We start from the raw sequence: 18,966 nt of genomic DNA on the forward strand, positions 1-18,966 counted from the left end.
AAAATAATGAAAAATTACTAAGCATGTGGTTTTTGGATTTAAATAAATTAAACCAAGAAAGGAGTGGCTTGGTGACCTAGAGGTAAAGAACCTATGTGGAAGGTTGACAGTTCAATTCCAGCCAATGGCAGATGTTTGTTTATCAGGACACAAAGAGAATTTTTCTATTATGAACTTCACTCAGGCATCATCAAGGACATCCAGTCAGTTAACCCTCAGTTCCACTGAGTCGCCCTGACTTCATCCTGAGACAAGGGATCAAAGGGTTGAAAAAGAAGGGGAAAAAACCAAGATATATTCTGTCTCCAATTAATCATATATATCAGGGATGGCTAACCTTTTTCTAAAGGTGTGCCAAAATTGTGTGTGCATACACTATCGCATGTGCACATATGCCCACCCACCTGACATGTGCATGACTACCCCACACCTGCTCATGTGCACCCATATGTTGGGGGGGGCATTTTCACCCTCCCCAGACTCCAGAGGTTTTCCTGAAGCCTGGGGAGGGCGAAAAACGGCCCAACTGAAAGTCAGGAACGAACTTCCAGTTGGCCTGTTGGGTCTGTTTTTTGCCCTCCCCAAGTTCCGGAGGATTTCTTAAAGCCTGGGGAGGGTGAAAATGACCTCCCCCAACCTTCCGGAAGGCCAAAGAAGCAGCTGGCTGGCGCACACATGTACACCAGAGCTGAGGACTGCCAAGCTGGCAAATATGGCTCTGTGTGCCTCCCTTGGCACGTGTAGCATAGGTTCGCCATCACGGATATACATGGTAAACTGTTTGTTGATTATAGGGAGGTGCAGTATCTCAGTGATTAAGATGTTAGGCTTGTCAGCTAGAAAGCTGGAAGCCCAGTTCAAGATCCAAGTACCATGTGAAGGGGTGACCTCCTTGTGTTGTGGCCTGTTGGCTGTTGACCCCTCCAGCAGCCAAATCAGAGAAGGAAGAGGAAGCATGGGAGTCAGAGTCAGCATAAAGGCAATCTGACAGCTCCAAGGGTGAAGAAGAGGGAATGGAGCTGGCAGAGAGAAAGACAGAGATGGAGCCTAAGCCATCTGTCAGCCATCAGATAGCGAGCCAACACACCCAGAGGTTGATGAAGAAGAGAAGGCACAGCTGGGTTCAGTGCCTGATGTGCAACTCTGCAGAAGGCAGAGAAGAGGAGGGCAGTGGAAAACTGTGGGCCGATCCTGGGGAAGGAAGAGCCACCGCTGCTAACAAGGCCCCACCCTCACTCTAGGGATAAAATGCAGGGGGCAAAGATGAATAGGTGTGGCAGGCAACCATTCATCTTTTGACTGGATGCACTTGTTAGCCTGCGAGATAAACTTCACTGGGGCTGCCAGCACTCATAATAAAGGAATCTTTTGAGTTCACATCAGAGGGTTTGTTGTGTCTGAGGAGCTGGATCAGAACACCTTGCCCCAGCTCCCACCAACCTAGCAGTTTGAAAGTATGCAAATGTGAGTAGATAAATAGGTACTACTTTGGTGGGAAGGTAACAGCCTCCATAATTTCATACTGTCCATATGACTCAGAAATGTCTTTGGACAGTGCTGGCACAATGACCTTGAAATGGAGATGAACACTGCCCTCATAGTCATCAATGACTAGCAGAGTAAAATCTGCAGGACTTCTGTGTTGATTGTAACACAGTTAATCCTTAATATTTAAAATGCTCTCTTCTCATTGCATAATGTAATCTCATTATAATCTCTTCTTATCATATGTTGAGAAAACAAACAGAATTGGAGATAACCAGAGACTAGTACAAGTTTACTAGTCTCATTGTATGCCCTTAATTTCAAGAATGTATCACGATAATTGTTATCAACTGGGTAAAGCTCCCAATTTTCCAATTGCTTGTGTGTCTGTATTTCATATTTCATTTAATCAAAAGAATAAAAGTACAGGTGTTCCACCCCATCAGGTTGATAATTCCATGTGGAATTCCACAGAGACCATTAATTTCCCTACAGACTTTTTGAAGGATGTACAAAGCTTGTTAGAAATTTTCCACGAGAGTTTTATATGCTGTGTCTGCACTGCTTCACATGAGGGGATATCTGATAAAAGCCAGTGTACATTGTTTTTTTTTTTTTGCCATTTCTAGATGTCAAGCAGATCTAAAGAGCAAAGGTTTAAATAAGTAAATAATTCTAAAATGAAAAGGTACAATCACTAGGAAGGGAAACCCCCTGGTGCATGTACTTGTTTTATACAGCTTTTCAAACAACATTCCATAAAGCTACAGGAGTTCAGCTGGAAAAAAAAGCAAATTCTGAAAGCTCTTTCTGTTTTCTAAGCTTTATATTTCCTATTTAGAGCATTTTGTTTTCACTTCTAGTGTTTGGTATATCACCACTTTCCTTTTTTTAAAAGAAGAATTTGGTAAGTTTAGAAATGGAACTGGAAATAATTTCAGCTTGGAAATTAACACAAACCTCATCTGGAATGACATTTGAGCAATATCTGTGATCTTTTTACTTAGAACACTTGATTTGATTATAAAATAGAATAGAATTCTTTATTGGCCAAATGTGATTGGACACCCAAGGAATTTGTCTTTGGTGTATATGCTCTCAGTGTACTAAAAAGACAAGTTGCATTCATCAAGAATCATAAGATACAACACTTAATGATAGTCATAGGGTACAAATAAGCAATCTCTATTGTCTTGTGTTTCCTCTATATACCAAGACCAATAGCACCTAGCCTTATATACAGTACCACTCTACAGTGCTTATACTCTGCTTTGCAACATAAGCATATTGTACCTGACAATCTGGGTCCTCATTTTACTGATCTCAGAAAGATCAGAAGGCTGACAACTGTAAACTACTCAGAGAATGTTGTAAACCATTATGGGGCAAAATAGGACTCTGCAGCCAAAGTGGTATATAAGTCTAATTGCTATTGCTATATCATTCCAGACAAATAATTGTCCAAACTCTTCTTTAAAACCTTCAATGATGGAGCTCTTACAACTTCTGGAGGCAAGCTCTTCTACTGATTAATTGATTTCACTGAATTCCTTATCTAACAATCCCAAGAGGAAAAAAAAATCTGGTTGCAATTGAATTTTAATCTTTTGAATCTTTTGAATCATTGCATTTGAACTTTCTATTTTCTAGAATTTTTGTCCACTAAGCATGAAAAATGACCCTTCTTCTTGTTTGCATTTCCAGCATAAATGTGAAACCATCTTTATGCATTCTAGGTAATTTTTCTGGTGTCCTATATCAATGGGACATGATTTCATAAACTCTCTCTTTAAGGTTGTGACATAGTGTAAATTTCAGTCTTTTCAACCACATATTTTCCCATTGTTCTCTATGCATATTATAATCCAGAAGTTTAGCCTTCTTTATCATACATTCCTTAACTTGTTCTTCATCTTTTTCAAATTTCAGTGGAATTGTATAGGTTTTAGTAGTTACATGTTCATCATTTGTACACAGTTCTGTTGCAAAGTAAGTCTTACAATGTGCAAAACCATAAATTATTTTATCTATTTTAAATCTTTTTAATAACTGCAAATAAGAAAACTGTGCCCAACTATGCCCCTCTGTTACCAGTCCTTCTATTGGTTTTATTTTATATTCACCTTAATAGAATTCTAGTATTTCATGTTACATTAGCCATTGGTGTTTTGCCTATTATTTCTCATCTATAGAATGATTCTTATGCTCAGAGCCATAAATGTGTTATGGAACAACCTGCATTTATATCTATCCAAATAGATATAGAATAGACATATGGAATAGATGTGTGGCACATGTCACATAAAGATTTTTTAAAATACGCATTAACCTTGACTGCATCATATCACAAATATCCATGCCACCCAAATCTCTGGTCATGACTTTCTAAGTATAAAAGTCTTCTATTTCTCAGCATCACCACTGTTTCCTTCATACCAAACAGCAAGCTGCTTGTAAGCTTATAATTTTTTCTTTTAGTTTTGCTGTGATCAGAAGTCACATACTTTTCCGTGCCATTAATCTCCTTCAAACCTCAAATGCGTCAAAGAAAATGTAGGTAAGCTAAATTTTGTTAAAGTTCCTTTGAATGGCTCAGACAATGGAATTGGTGGAGCAAAGGAATATCTTTTGGATGAGTTTAATATAAACAAGGACAGTGAGGCAGAGTCAGCAGCTTGTGATTTTTTTAGCCACAGGCAAAGATGTTGCAATGATTTCTTTGTAAATCTGTTTTTAGAATAAAATTTCCACTGCTATCTGTTGTTCTGCTATATGGTACATAGAAAAGAGACTCACCTGATCAATTCCAGTGTGTTACAGTTATTCCTTTGTAACAAAACAGAATAAAATTAGACTGTAGACATTTCAGATTTGTATGATTTATTTTGCTGTAGTTTGCTATAAAATGATGAAGCTACTTAGTCAAACTTGGAATATTTTAAAAAGAAGTCAAGCATACATGTTGCATTTTGGGGGATATCCAACAAAAGTGACAAAAAAAAAAGTAAATACAGTGACGTTGATAGCACTGCCAACTTGAATTTTTGAAACATTCCACCCCATGGATGCCACTGTGCACATCAGATTAATTATTTATGAATAAATATGTATATCTGAGTTATGATAGGTCAAGGATTCTGTCAGCTTCTGCCTTGCTGTTGCTTCAGCTGCCATGAAACGGGAAAGGGGGGGCTTGTATTTGGGAGGGGTTAATGGATGTGCTGGAGGAATGTTCTAGGATGTACCAGTCGTTGGGATTGCGCATGCGTATGTGTTTCCCGCCTGCATCAACGGCCTCGACATTCCATCGTCCGGCCTGTCTTTTTGAAGTTATCTCACACCTGACATTTGAAGGACTTATGATTGGACTGGAGCTTTGATCCTAAGGGGGGGGGGAACGGGCTATTCTATATATCAATTGCTTTCGCGCCATATTAATCAGACTTTGCTTTGCTACTGCTCACTTACCATTTATAATTAGTAAAAGTACTTTTGATTTCCAACCCATGGAGTCTCTTAGTCTTCTTTCCTAATTATGTAATGGAGTGGGGCTTGACAAGAAGCAAAGTCTGAAAATAAAACCCCTTTCCAGGAGATTTACGTCTACCGAGAAGGGAAATAATGTCTTCTCCGAGCAGAGAGGAGGAGGTGGCCGTTGGAGGGGCGGATTCCAGTGAACTAGGACCTCCCGACCTTTCTTTACACGAGCCCAGCCCGCCTGACCGATCCTTGCACGAAGATTTATTTCAACTGCAAATTTCCAGCCAGCCTGAACCTTCCCCCCCACCCCGATGGTCAACTTCGGTGGGACAAAGAGAGACAGAGACAAGCTGGAATGCTGGACTCACCCAAAGACCACCCCGACAAACTTCGCTGGAGCCGGGTGCCGTGAGAAAACCCCAGACGAGTGAGTTCCCTGACTATTGGAGCCAAAGGTACTTTGAGGAAAGAAGGGGGGGCGATGAAGGAGAATGGAGAAGCTACCAGCACCAGGGGCCCATGAGAAAACCCCAGCGGAGTGAATTACCTGATTATTGGGGTCAAACATATTTGGGGGAGAGAAGGGGGGAGGAGGAAAGAGACTGGAGAAATTGGCAACGTTACCCACGCCCGACATCTCCCCCTCCCCCTCGGCCTGCTTCGCCCCCTGCGGCTAGAGGTGTTGCTGATCAAGGAGGCCCTCCCCCCCGAAGACATCGGATGGCTAAAATCCCTCCCTTGCCTGTACGTTATAATGGTGGTTCTGCTAGCCTGCCCTCGTTTCTTATGCAGGTGTTTAACTACATGGAGATTTATGGCCGGGACTTTGACACTGACACCATGAGAGTCAGGATGATTCTTTTGTCCTTAGATGGTGAGGCGGCTACATGGTCAACTGCGTTGCATATGTCTGGCTCTCCCCTCTTGGGGAATTTCAACCGCTTTATGGAGGCTTTCCGCCAACGTTTTGATGACCCGTTAACTGAGAAGCGGAACAAATTGAAGTTTTTAACCTTTGAACAAGACGATAAACCTGTCGCCCAATATATCCAGGAATTTCAGTGTCTTTCCCAATACATGAGAGGCTGGGGGGAGGACGCCCTTCTGGACAGATTTGCTGAGGGATTGAATGAAGACATTTATCAGCAATGTGTCAATCGTAACCTGCCGAGACGTTTAATCACTTGGTTTGAGCATGCAGCGGACGCTGAACTCGACTTAACCCGTCTCCGTTATGCTAAAGAGGAAAGAAGGAAGCGGAAAGAGAGGGCTGCCAAATCCCTCCCCCCTCCAACCACTCAATCGCTGGAGTGGAGTGGGGCTTGACAGATTCTTAAAGCCCTCAAAGATTCTTAAAGCTGTTAAAGTAATCAATGAGAGATGCAAAAAATCATCTATCTATCTATCTATCTATCTATCTATCTATCTATCTATCTATCTATCTATCTATCTATCTATCTATCTACCTACCTACCTACCTACCTACCTACCTACCTACCTACCTACCTACCTACCGATATAGAGATAGAGATAGAGATAGAGATAGAGATAGAGATAGAGATAGAGATAGAGATACAGATACAGATACAGATACAGATACAGATACAGATATAGATTCATTTTACTTATATGAAAACACTAAGTCTAAGATCCAAGAATAGCCTTAGCAAAGACATGGTGCATATTCAGAGCCCTGTTAGATCCTGATCTATTCTTGTCCTCTTATTGTGTACAGTCTGTAACTATCACTCGGTCTTTTAAATCATCTTAAAAAGACCATCCTTGAACATCTGAATATTTGCTAAGATAACTTACTCAGTGCTTCTAACACAAACATTAATAATACAAAATTGATCCATTTTAATTTCTTTTCCTTTTAAAGCTGAGTAAAAGTTGTGGGTTTCCTACCTTCTGATGTATGAAACTGTCACATATTTATTCAAATAAGTGATGTATTATTTCCACTCAAAAACTGAAATGAGGAGGAGTAAGATAAATAGAATGGGAAACTGAAAATAATAGAACAATGTTCTTTCAACCTTATTGTGTGATTAGATGCAATTATAGTCAAAACCCCTATTAGATTATGTATCTAGAGCTCATGTTGACTCCAGAGGCCTATAATATGACCTTTCTTCAAATCAGCTTTGGAAAGTAATGTGAATATTGTGTGATATCAGTTTATTTCTATTAGTTCAAGCACAGTAAGATCTTCTGTGCTGTCATTGATTTAAGAAAATGGGTTTCCTTTATGTGATAAGTAACCATGATAACATAAGACAAAATAAATAGTGTATTCGGTGACTGAGTAAGAATATTTTTAGATACATATATTATTTTAAATTTGGTGTTTATGTTACTCCAATGCTGGATTTTGCTCCAGTAGGTTCCCTTGAGGATATATTATCTTAGACTGAGAAAATAATGTACTAAAGAGAGGAACAGACAACTAGCAAAAATAATCTACATTTCCAAATAATCATTGTTGATTGCCTAATGATTCATATTTTCTTAAGTGTCTTCCTAGCAGATTTAACAAACCTAATATCCCCCCTTTGTTTCTACATATTTAAACAAAGTCTACACTTCTTATCATTCAGTTTAAACATTTGGATTGAAAATGTAACTCCTTTTACAAAATCCTAATTGACAACCTGTCTGAATTCTGCCTACAAATTTAAAGTAGGAATGGAGAGGGCGAGGGAGGATTTCCCCACCAAATCCTACAAAGGACCATTATTAATGTTATTATTTGACAACTGCTTCTCGCATTATTCTTCTACTCTAATCTTACCTAACAATTTTTTGCATATTTATGTCATGTAAATGTATATAAGGGACATATATGAGGTCAGCTGAGCTTGTCAATCAGAAAGGTCAGCAGTTTGGCTGTTCGAATCCCTAGCATTGCGTACCGGAGTGAGCTCCCGTGACTTGTCCCAGCTTCTGCCAACCTAGCAGTTCAGAAACATGTAAAAATGCAAGTAGAAAAATAGGAACCACACATTCCATGTGCCTTCAGCGTTTAGTCATGCTGGCCACTTGACCACAAAGACATCTTCAGACAGCACTGGCTCTTTGGCTTTGAAATGGAGATGAGCACCACCCCCTAGAGTCGGGAATGACTAGCACATATGTCCAAAGGGAACATTTACCTTTACGTTTACATATGTTTGGCTATTTGCTCATATCACTCAAGTTAAATAAATCTATGCAAAGAGAAAGCAATGTTTTCTGGATAAAAGCATATGTTTATTCAGGATAACGTATGCAGTCAAAAAAGAACTACTGTTTCAGCAAAGAATGAGTTCTGATTGAGACCTTATATACCTAATGATAATGCCACTGTCTTTCTTGCTCTTAGCCTAACCATGATCCAGAAATGAAACCCCACATCCACTCCAAGTGGTGAACCTTTTAATCAGATATTTTATTGGTGGACATCAAACTTCTGAAAGTTAATCACAGCTGACTTTGAATCTTTCCTATCAATCGAGACATTTCCAGAACTTCCATTCTATGCTATATTTGTATAGAGTCCTTAAGGTCATTGATGATTCATAGATCTATCATGATTCTTTGAGCTCCTCCATAAAAATCCTAGAGTTTTAGGATGATGCAAAATTGAATCCTAGCCATTGGTCATCCCCCCTGCCCAGGATGACTCATAAACAAATGTCCAAAGGTTGGTGCTGGTGGATTCTAATGAAATTATTTCGATTCCCTTGACCTCTTTTCCTAGCAAAATAATTTAATGTGCCTAAATTTGTCTTATCTGCAGATTATGGAAATGAGATTTGCATTTGGTAATCATTCTTAAAAGGTGGCATAGATTGTTAAGGTAAATTAAAAACCCGAGGCATTCTTTGTTGATTTCCTCTATGATTTTGAAATGCCAACTGAAATAAAATAATCTATTGCCAATTTACTCTCCCACAGATAAAGAAATATTAGATAACAATTATATTATCCCCAAAATATTTACTATTAGAGGTTTTTTTTAGAGAAAACTTTAGATAAGATTTTTTATATACACATATATAGATATACACATACACATATACATTTGTATGTGTATGTGTGAGTGTGTTGTACACTGACTACACTTAACCCTTAATCAGATGTCCTATTTCGGTGACACTATTACAGATATGAGGTCATAATGACCTCGGTAGCAAAAATACATTCAGTGTTTTCATGGTTGGATTTTTCTGAGGACAGGATTGCTTAGATTGTCAACTGTATATCTCTTTGGGCTTAGATATTTAAAATACCTACTTGAACCTAAGTTGCTGATTTCCTCCCAGATAATCCTCCCAGATTCTAATGTATACATTGTTAGCAAAACTGCCAAGTTCATAGACAAGGCAGTGCAGCAAAGGATCCAGCCCATGGGGTGCTTAGTTCTGGCCGATGGGGCTGCCCTGGAAACAGTGAAGGACCAACCCATGGTGACTGCCAGAAAAAAATGGAACTCGGGAGGCCTTCCCAGTCCCTTTCATGGCCTTCCCAGATTCTATTTTCAGTCGCAATGGTGTCTTGCAGCCCTCTGCCAGTGAAACTGGAGTGCGGTGGAGGTTCTGTTTTCACTGGCAGAGGGCTACAAAAACAAAACAAAAGCAGAAATGTTTCCCCTTTTGCATTTGAGCATCCAAGAGGGGACAGAGAAATGGAAAGGGAAAGAAAAAGAAGGTGCATATGTAACAAAGCCCGTGGTAACGTGGTTGCCACTGCAGTGCTGACTGCCTGGTAACCGGGTCCTGCCCCTTTAAGCCACCGGAGGGTGGGACAGAGGCGAAGAAATCCTTTCCACCCCAACCTCCGGCCGGTTCCTCCGATGCTCCCATGGGTCACTGGGTCCTGGAGCCGTCACCCTTTCCTTTTCCTCCTTTCGCGTACTCACTCCCCATCCCATGTGGGCGGCGGAGGGGAAGGAGTCTCTGGTGGCTGCTTCTGCTGCTGCTGCAGCAGCAGCAAAAGTGGCAGGGGCTGGAGCACAAATCCGGGCAGCCGGCTCTGGCTCTCCCTTCCCCAAGCATGTCCCGTTGCTGCTGGCGCCACTTTTGGTGAATCTGGCTGGATGGTGGGGCTTTTGCCATTGCTGCTGCTGCTGCTGCCACCACCGGCACCACCACCACCGGAGAGCTCGCCATTCCGAGCCACGCTCACGAGTATGGGTGGCATGTACTTTAAAGTGCCAGCATGCCTCCTGGCCATAAAGCAGGACATGTTTTGCTCTATGGCGGGGTGGCATGCACTTTAAAGTGACGGGGTGCCTTCCAGACCTGCTGAATGGCCAGAAGGCACGCTGGCACTTTAAAGTGCATGCTGCCACGCTCTGTCATAGAGCGAAATACATCCTGCTTTATGGCTGGGAGGCGCACTTTAAAGTTCATGCCGCCACCCCGGCCATAAGCGGGACCTGCTAAATGGCTGGAAGGCATGCTGGCACTTTAAAATGCATGCCGTCGCACCCCGCTATAGAGAGAAACTCATCCTGCTTTATGGCCGGGAGATGCACTGGCACTTTAAAGTGCATGCTGCCGCCCCAGCCATACAGCAGGACTTGCTGTATGGCCCGAAGCCGGCGTGTCCCGCTCCATGGCACGGCGCGGCAGCATGGCTTTAAAAAATAAAAAATAAAAAGAGCCAGCCCGCGCGCCAGCAGAGGCGGGTAAAGCGCGGGCGCGCGCACACACACACACACACACACACACACACACACACGAAACTTATAATAAAACAAATTACAATTACTTACAAATAATTTTGAATTCCTCCCCCCTGCCCCCTCCCTCCAACCCACATACCTTTTCCAACTGTGTCAGAGGATTTCAACTCTTCTCTTGTCCGCCACAATGTAAATGTAAAAAGAAAAAGGCAAGAGCTGCTCTAGCCAGGCTGGGATAGTTGCTTCTAGAGTCACTACGTGGATGACTCTGCTTAACTGTTTAAAAAAAAGCCTCTAAACAAAGTGCCCTCTGCAGGAGGAGGCAAGAGAACCATGTGCCTCCTTTGCATAAGGAATTTTTCACCTTTTAACCCTTGCTTAACTCTGCTCAATAAAGCTAGAATAAAGGAGGCCCATTGTTCTCTCGCCTCCCCCTGCAGTTAAGCACTAACCAGAGTCATCCACTGTGACTTTGGCAGCAACTACCTCTGCCTTTTTCCTTTTAATTTTGTTTTTCTTTTCATCATGACAATGGTGAGGCCCTGCCTCCCCTGCCTCCCTTGATTGCACATCACTGCCATAGATGCCCCTGACATGAGTGATGTTGATCTGGCCATCCCCATCCCAGCCACCCTGAGATCAAACACAACCCTGATGCAGCCCTCAATGAAATTAAGTTTGACATCCCTGATATGTCTGTCTGTCTGTCTGTCTGTCTGTCTGTCTGTCTGTGTATCTATTTATCTATCTATCTATCTATCTATCTATCTATCTATCTATCTATCTATCTATCTATCTATCATCTATCTCATATCTATTCATCACCAAACTATATGAATATATTTCCAGAAAATCTTCCCCACAGAAAGGAAAACAATTGGCAATCCTTTTCCAGAAAGAGGAAAGGCAAAGAACATAGCAGGCAGACAGTTTTCTAAAAGGAAGGCATGGTAGCCAGCATTCCAAACTCATTATGTTACAAACTGTTTTAAACTTGCTTGGTGTTAAATGAGCATGACCACATGATGGAATCAGTTTACATAGAAAGTAATAGGCCAGATCCCTCCATACAGACCAATTTTTCTACCTGTGAATGTGGAGAGAGATTGTGTTGCTCTGGCCAACTATATGCTACAATAAGTAAACTTTGTAGACCATAATTTTTGACCCAGATGGCAAGTGCATGTTCGTATAGGAATCAGACTGCAGATGAAGAATTGTGCAAGCATTACTTCCAGTTGATGGGACACAGTGATAACCCCATGATTAAGCCGTAAGAAAAGTAAACATTATTAAACTTTTGCATAGCCGAGAATAGCAATTATGAAAATGCATTGACATTTATTATATGCAGTGAAAACAGGGTGGGTTTTACCATAATAAAATGGTACTCTTGCATCCCAAGATACAAAAATCATAGAATGAAGGTTTGAACTTTTGCAAAGGGCATATATTTCAGTCTGCCAATCTCCCTCTACCCAGCTATTAAGGGTACTCTGGAAGGTGAGGAATTGAAGCAAATAAATCTTCAACAGGAATGCAGAAATATAAATCGTTTCATCTCCAACATCCTCTTTCTAGAAGTTGCCCTTTGAAAGCCCCAAATTTGTATCAAGCCATCCAACCTAGGAAATTGAGGGTGATATCCCACCAAACAGGGACGTGATCACTCAGTGGCTAACAGGCTGAACTTGTCAATCAGAAAGGTCAGCAGTTTGGTGGTTCGAATCCTTAGTGCCACGTAAAGGAGAGAGCTCCTGTTACTTGTCCCAGCTTTTGCCAACCTAGCAGTTCGAAAGCATATAAAAAATGCAAGTAGAAAAATAGAGGCCACCTTTGGTGGGAAGGTAACAGCATTCCGTGCACCTTCAACATTTAGTCATGCCGGCCACATGACCACGGAAACATCTTCAGACAGCGCTGGCTCTTCAGCTTTGAAATGGAGATGAGCACTACCCCCTAGAGTCAGGAACGATTAGCACATAAGTGCAAAGGAAACCTTTACCTTTGCCTTATCCCACCAATCACTGCAACTGGCATTCAAAAGATTTTCACCTCTGATCTAAGTTCAGACTGGCAGTGTTTAGGGCCCAATGTAGTTTCTAATGTTGGTATAAGAGCTGGCAACACTATACCTCCCTCTTGTTGCTCTGGATATAACATTGGGAAATTTATCAGAATTGCTTTGCAATTACTGGTATATGGGCATCAGGGGTGGGTTTCAGGTGGTTCGCGGCGGTCCCCGTGAACCGGTTGGTCGGCGAACCCGGAAGTAAGTAACTTCCGGGAACGCCGAAGGGTCCACCCGCCCGCCCGCGTTTCTTACCTGGTTTTGAAGAGTTCTGCGCTTCTACACATGCGCAGGACGCATACAGCGCCTGGGCGATCCTCCAGGAGCAGCTGGAGCATCGCACAGACGCTAGTACGCATGCGTGCACTGCGCGCGTGCACGAGGATGCCGCCGGCCCTGTTCCAACCGAACCGGTTGGAACGGGGCGAGAAACTCACCCCTGATGGGCATAGTCACTACTTCATTTCAGGGGAGCTTTTGGGGGGAGGGGTTGTAGTCTAGTGTATAAACCCAGGATTTTCTGAGGTTCTCAACTCAAGTAGTCAAACACACTTATTTTTAAATGAACCTTGATCAACTAAATGCTTCCACTTCAGCTAAGTGAATATGTGCATATATCACAAAATTTTCCATCATTTTTCTTCTTTTTTTAATTTTGTTTGTTTCATTCTGACCAGACAAGTATTCTATTCAGGGATGGGCTTCTGGGGTTTGCAGGGGTTCAGGAAAACCTCTAGCTAAGATTCTGTGCAGTTCTGAGAACCTCCAAATCCCACTCCGAGCTGGCCCTGCCAACTCTGCCCCTCCCAGGAGTCCCCACGCTGCCTGTTTTGGATGCCAGTACATTCAGAGCACGCATGGAGGCTTGGGGAGGGTGAAAAATGGGCCTACCTATGGGCTTGTTTCTGGCCTCCATAGATAGATAGATAGATAGATAGATAGATAGATAGATAGATAGATAGATAGATAGATAGATAGAAGTTTATTTATATGCCGCCCTTTTCCCTGGGGGGACTCAGGGCGGCTCACAATCCAAGAGGGAGGGGGAGACAAACTTTTTGACATATAAGATAATACATAATTAAAAAACACAACATTCATACCATTCGGGCGGGTTACAGTCTTAGCCCCAGGCCTGACGGGATAGCCAGATTCTGAGGGCTGTGCGGAAGGTCTGGAGGGTGGTGAGGTATGAATCTCCATGGGGAGATCGTTCCATAGGGTCGGAGCTACCACCGAGAAGGCTCTCCTCCGCGTAGTTGCCAGTCGGCATTGACCGGCAGATGGAACTCGGAGGAGGCCTAATCGATGAGATCTAATAGGTCACGTGGAGGTAATTGGCAGTAGGCGGTCTCTCAAGTACCCAGATCCACTACCATGTAGGGCTTTATGGGTGACAAGTAGCACCTTGAAGCACACCCGGAGATCGACAGGTGGCCAGTGCAGCTCGCGGAGGATAGGTGTTATGTGGGTGAAGCGAGGTGCACCCACAATCGCTCGCGTGGCCACATTCTGGACTAGCTGAAGTCGCCAAATACTCTTCAAGGGCAGCCCCATGTAGAGCACATTGCAGTAATCCAGCCTAGAGGTCACAAGGGCACGAGTGACTGTTGTGAGAGCCTCCCGGTTCAGGTAGAGGAGCAACTGGTGCACCAGGCGAACCTGGGCAAATGCCCCCCTGGTCACAGCTGACAAATGGTGTTCGAAAGTCAGCTGTGGGTCCAGGAGGACTCCCAAGGTGCGGACCCTGTCTGAGGGGTATAATGTTTGACCCCCCAGCCTGAGAGGTGGAATACTTGCCAAATTGGTGGGAGGGAAACACAACAGCCACTCGGTCTTATCTGGGTTGAGCACGAGTTTGTTAGCCCTCATCCAGTCCCTAACAGCTTCAAGTCCCTGGTTCATCACGTCCACCGCTTCATTGAGTTGGCACGGGGCGGACAGATACAACTGAGTATCGTCCACATACTGGTGGTATTTTATCCCGTGCCGCCGAATGATCTCGCCCAGCGGTTTCATGTAGATGTTGAAAAGTAGGGGGGACAAGACCGAACCCTGCGGCACCTCATATGTTAGGGGCCTAGGGGTCGATCTCTGCCCTCCAACTAACACCGACGGCCTCCAGAACCTGGGGAGACCATTTTCACCCTCCTAGAGGCTTGAGGAAAGCCTCTGGAGCCAGTAGAGGGCTCCCCTCACCGTGTTGAAGGAGGCCGACTAGGCCATTTCCACCATGGCCAAGCCCATCCAGCAACTGGGCAGAGAACCCCTTGCTAAAAAATTTGAAGCCTACCCCTGTTCTAGTTAGCAGAAACTTTCCTTCCCTATTTATTTCTGCCTTGCCTTTTTATTTTCAATAAAATAGTAATCACTCCTTCATTTAAAGATCCAAATAAGTTTTGAGTGATTAAGGATTATCAGCAGAAACTCTATAATTCCCAAGGCTCAACAGCATTATGAGGTTATTCTGGCCCAGGGATTCTCAACCTCGGTAATTTGAAGATGTGTGAACTTCAATTCTCAGAATTCTCCAGACAGCACGAAGGCATTCCTATCACACCCAAATTCAAAGACTATGAAATCCAATCAAGCCCAATCCTTTATAGAGTATTGCCAATATAAAGCTATAACTTTCTCAACTACAGGATATCTTCCTAAGAGATTCTAGGGTTTGACTACCATGTTCGCCCATCCAGCTTGGGGTCACTCAGTCTCTTAATCAGAGTGTCTTTCTGAGATAGCTCTAAACTGGTAAAATCTTCTTTTTCTGCGGTGCAGGTGCACAGTCCATTACAATTCCCCAGCCAGACAGCATACATTCTGGGATCTTTGCCAACATGACTTCTTCAAGCTGCCAGGGTTGAGATCTTTGATCTGGTCCATTCTTAACATTATTTAAAGCTTAGTTAGTTTGCTCTAGACAGGCATGAAACAAAGGGAGAAGCATTGCTGCGATTAAATCCTAGGTAACCAAACTATTTCTCTAGCAAAATTGACAGCTGGCCATGTTTTCATAGAACTGCCTTTTTATAGGCTTATGTCATTCATACCCTACTAAAACCTACCTATGTATTGTGGCCTATCGGCCGCCAGCCCTTCCAGCACCTGAATTAGAGGAGGAGGAGGCATGAGAGTCAGGGTCAGCATTCTCAGGGCAACCCAGGAGCTTTGAGGGAGGAGAGGGAATGGACCTGGCAGAGAAAGAGAGACAGAGGCAGAGCCTGGGCTTTCTGTCAGCCCTCAGATGGAGGGTCAACAGCTTCCAGGTCTAGAAGTGGCTGATGAAGAAGAGGAGGAACAGCTGGGTCTACTGCCTGACGTGAGGCTGCACAGAAGGCAGAGAAGGGAGACCTGTGGAAAGCCATGGGGCAATCCTGGGGAAGGGTTACCATTGCTAGTGAGGCTCCACCCTAGCTCTGGGGACAAAAGGCAGGGGGCAGAGATGCATAGGCGTGGCAGACAACTTCTGGCCAGCCAGACTTGTTAGCCTGCGAGAGAAACTTTTTGCTGAGCCTGCCAGCATTCCTAACAAAGGAATATTTTGAGTTTACATCAGAGGTTTATTGCAGGGGTGAAACCAAGCAGGTTCTGACAGGTTCTGCAGAACTGGCTGTGGAAATTTTGAATAGTTCATAGAACCAGCAGCGGAAATTTTGAGTAGTTCAGAGAACCGGCAAATGCCACCTCTGGCTGGCCCCAGAATAGGGTGGGAATAGAAATTTTGCAGTATCCTTCTCCTGCCACACCCACCAAACCACACCATGCCCACCAAGTCATGCCCACCAAGCCATGTCCACAGAACCAGTAGTTAAAAAATGAATTTCACCACTGGTTTGTTGTGTTTGGGGAGCTAGGTCAGAACACTATCTTTGAATATTTTCTGATACTGAGAAATGTGTGTGATTGAGTTTAGTGGGACTTTATTCTGAGTCAAGTTCAAAATCTGTTATTTTCATGAAATCCTTGAAATTATCAGGACAATGAGATTTGAACAGCCGAACTGCAGAACTGCAGTCAGCTGAAGTAGCCTGCAGTGCTGCATTTAACCACTGCGCCACCTCGGCTCTGGTAACCAAATTATTTCTCTAGCAAAATCATATGTATCATATGGCCTGGTAGTCTACTGATGAAGCAGTTGAGATGTGTACCATAAAAATGTGATTTCTAGACAAGCGATCCTTAAAGTTTGTGGCTTGGCACCCCAGTTGTAGGGACAGAGGGAACTTGGCTGCATGAACAATGGGTCAGCAGGCTGTATATCACTGCTCATATAGATTGCTGTTTTCTGGGATTATGTGTATTGAAAAAAATAGACACTAACCATACAAAAAGTGTAAGTCTAATTTATCAGCCCTAGTTTCCTTAAGGAGCATTTCCTTCGATTTCTACACGGATGTTTGTCCTTGCAACTGAAAAAGAGTGAAAAGTATCTATAAAATAAGAATCTACAAAATAAGTAGCTACAAAATGCAAATGAGGGGGGTTGGTTGTGAACTAGGAAGCCCATGCGACTCCCAGAACCATTCTGACTCCAAGTTCACACACCACAAAACTCCAGGGGTGAAAGGTTTGTTTCCAGTGATACCTTATTGCATTCTTAAGCCATTCTACACAAGCTAAAATATCTAAGCCAAAAGCAACATTTACCTGTATCCCACCTGTGTAGAGATGGTATATGCAATGCAGTGACATACTCAGAATGCACAAAGCAAATAAAGGCACTTACATCCCCATCTAACTATACCTTCTGGGTGAACCTTTCTTATAAACCTTCCCAAAGCTATGAAAGTTTCATTAAGTTTATCTAATAACATTTCAGTGTGATATGGAAATGGAGAAATAGAGCTGTCTTAATAGGCCAGCCGATTGGAATTGTTTTCATGTGGGAGTTATTTTCTATAGCAAGCTGTCTGCATGATGCACTCTTAAAATGTTGTTAAGCATATTCACAATCCTCTGGGCAATAACAAGTTCCAGAACCTGAAACTGGTTTTAGGTTCTTGGACGGGGGAGGCATTGCAAGAGGCTTACGGTCTTTTGTAATATTTGTATTTATTTATAAATATGTAGGCTGAACACTGGGGGAGCTAACGCTTTAAACAATCCAACAGATGGCTCAATGTTCAGTGTTCCCATGCCGTATTTTCTAGGGGAACAGCCAAGATCCTGAAATGTTTCCAGAGCCAACTCAGCCAGGCTTTCTTCAAACAGCAGTTTCTTCCCACACATAGCTTGATGATAGCTTCCTCAGCCAAAAGGGAATAATCTCTGGCCATTCTTTAGCCATTGTCAAAGCCCAGCTATTCAGAGCTATCAGCTGTTCTCTCTAGTAAAGGAGATGAATTGGCCAAGTTCACTATGACTATTTCTGCAGCCAGGACTCCAGCTAGATATGCCTTAGGCAATCAACAGTTATATAAAAGCTATTCAGAGAAATCAAAAGAGGCAAGAATCATGAGTGCTATGGGATAAATTGAAACAAACAAAGAAATAAATAAATCTCATTCGATAACATTTTAATTCAGCCGAGCAAAAATTGTTCGGTTCATTTTGTTTTGTTTTATAGCCCCACCAGCATCTCTGGTGATTATGTTCTGTGATACAATGACAAACATTTCTTGACCATCAGCCAATTTCACGTCAAGAGGTCTGTGGTTAAATATTTAAAATGTATATCTATGAAATTTGGTTTAAAATGAACACTATATTCTTAACTTTTTATACTGTTGTTGTTACGGCTGCTGTTCTTGTTCTTGTTATTATTGTTCTTGTTATTATTTAAGACAAGCTGATAACCCGGCATTGCCCGGATATTCATTTATGCTAATCCTGTATTAGACAGGAAAAGGAATGAATTATATCTATAGTGTCAAGTCAAAGTAATGCTGGAACACACACAAACACACACACAAACACACACACACATACACGCGTGCACGCGCGCGCGCACACACACACACACACACACAAACAGCCATTTATACTGTATACAGATAGCTTTAATCTTCAATTCGATTCACAGTTTGGGACTGATAAAAACGTAACAGTTCAAGTCCCAACTAAGGAGCTCTTAAGGTAACTTCTGAGTGTATAGGCAATTCTGAATACGTGGCTTACTCAGAATATTCAGGTCTGATAAGTTCAAAATTTCCATGTATCTAAACAATCCTTTGGGTTTTGTTCCAAGGGCTCCTATTACTATTGGTACAATCATTTCTTTCTCCACAATTGTTCAACTTCAGTTTGGCAGATTGCAATA

This window comes from Thamnophis elegans, chromosome 7 (genome assembly GCF_009769535.1).
Source record: "Thamnophis elegans isolate rThaEle1 chromosome 7, rThaEle1.pri, whole genome shotgun sequence".
Classification (NCBI taxonomy): domain Eukaryota; kingdom Metazoa; phylum Chordata; class Lepidosauria; order Squamata; family Colubridae; genus Thamnophis; species Thamnophis elegans.